This window comes from Octodon degus, unplaced genomic scaffold (genome assembly GCF_000260255.1).
Source record: "Octodon degus isolate 3935 unplaced genomic scaffold, OctDeg1.0 scaffold00076, whole genome shotgun sequence".
Lineage (NCBI taxonomy): Eukaryota > Metazoa > Chordata > Mammalia > Rodentia > Octodontidae > Octodon > Octodon degus.
Window position 1 is genome coordinate 8,500,027 of NW_004524652.1, and position 1,921 is coordinate 8,501,947.

A 1,921-nucleotide genomic window follows, 5' to 3' on the forward strand; every position below is an offset into this window, starting at 1 on the left:
ATGTGGCCATTTACCTCCCTGGTGATTAAGAGGGAGAGTGGGCCTGTCAAGGACACTTGTGGTGGAAGACTTGACCTCTTTTTTTTTTTTTTCCTCTTTTGTAACTTTATTTTTTATTTTTTATTTATTTATTTATTTTTTTAAAGCACACAGTACCATGTCTTTATTGGGGATTAGACACATGTGAGAAACAGCTACATGTGATCTTTAAGCCAAGGCAAAATGCGTCTTAATTTCAGAGTTTTATTTTATTGCACTAAAGGAACAGTAATTTTCTCTCTCATTCAGTTTTGAAAATCTAAGGTATTTGCAAAGTCTTAAGAATACTGTTTCTGGGGCTGGTGAGATGGCTCAGTGGTCTAAAGCACCTACTTAGAACAAGCTTAGCAAATCAGAGGGACCATGGTTCAATCCCCAGCACCACATGCCAGCCAGCCCCGCCCCCTGGTGGGCTGAGCTGGCCACGCACACACACACACACACACACACACACACACACACATAAATAAATAAAATTTAAAAAAAATACTGTTTCCCACCAGATTGGAACAATAAGCATAATATAACCAGATTCTTAATAAGTAACATCTTATAAATAAAAACACATTTAAAATAGCTTTAAATGCATTCTTCACAAGTAAGTCAGTATATATTTTTATATCATGTCCACTTATGCTTAATTAAAGCAGGTATATTACTCGGATGGAAACAAGGGAAATCTCTCATTCATGCACTATACAGGAAGAATATTCAAGTCAAAGGGGGAAAATGCCACTTATTTTTGTAAATGTATCCAGATATACTCATCTACATGATAAATGAGGAAACTGTCAAGTTTCCTACGTGTCAGATACACATTTTCACTTCATCAGAAGCACCTGATTATCGACAGCTAATTTATAATAAGATGGCATTTCAATAAACCAAAATGGAGCCAGAGATGTAGCTCAGGGGCGCAGTGCCTGCCTGGCAAGTGTGAAGGCCTGAGTTTGATTGCTGGCACCCCAGAAAAATAAACCAAAATAAGCCGTACAGGTTCCTACCAGCAAAAGCTTCCCGTGGACTAAGGACGGCCAGGAATTAGTGCACTCGTTCAAAGGACATGGCTGTTCCTGAAGGAGTGCAAGTTCCACCTGTTAACACTAGAGGTAATCATTTTATATTATACGCAATCCACTTAAATTCTTTATCCTAGTATAACATATGAAAAGTCTTTCCACAAGCAAAAAATGTGGAAACATTTAAAAAATAAAGAGTCATTTTTTTAAAGAAATTGATCAGATTCCATAGACTACTCTTGGAAACAGGATCTTGCCGAATAGAATCCCTTCACTTGGTGGCTTCTGCATGCACTTAACCGGACCAACTCTTCCGTGTGTTGTTCTAAGAGCTCACCAAAACATAGATCATGCCATATAGGTAGTAAAAAAATGCTAGGAGGTAAAAAGCTAGCTTGCACCATCCTTCTTTCTGACAGTATGCTAGGATGTCTGTGTTCATGATGGTAGTGGGGTCGTAGAGTCCTGGTTGGCTTATCACCGGTCTACTCATGTACCTCCAAATATGGTACGCCAAGAGGGGCATGTTGAGACCCAGCGTGAGCCACTCTGACATGACACAGAAGAACGCATGGATGAGATACTCCGGGAGGACCAGAGGATTCAGGGTATTACACTAGTCTATAGGATTCTTGTAATCAGTCTTCAACTCATCAAACGCTGTAATGTGCCAGATGGCGAAGAAGATGAGCGCGGCGTTGAGCAGGAGCGCCGGCATGTAGCAGAAGGCCGCGAACGTAAACGCCGTGGCTGGGGCGTGGCTGGGGTGGAGCGGCTGGCGGCGGCGCGGGGCCCGAGGGTAAAACCATTTGCTTCCCCCAGCAGCGGCCATGACCGCCGCCACGGTGCCCGCCCCGCAGCGC

At 42.6% G+C, this 1,921-nt stretch overlaps 1 pseudogene across 1 annotated transcript; it reads right to left on the minus strand.

Moving 5' to 3' along the window:
• Positions 1-766: 766 nt before the first annotated feature.
• Positions 767-1,890, minus strand: LOC101579186 (annotated as a pseudogene). The gene has a single exon (XR_192618.3). The product of XR_192618.3 is annotated as a protein cornichon homolog 1 pseudogene (transcript).
• Between the last annotated feature and the right edge of the window lie 31 nt (positions 1,891-1,921).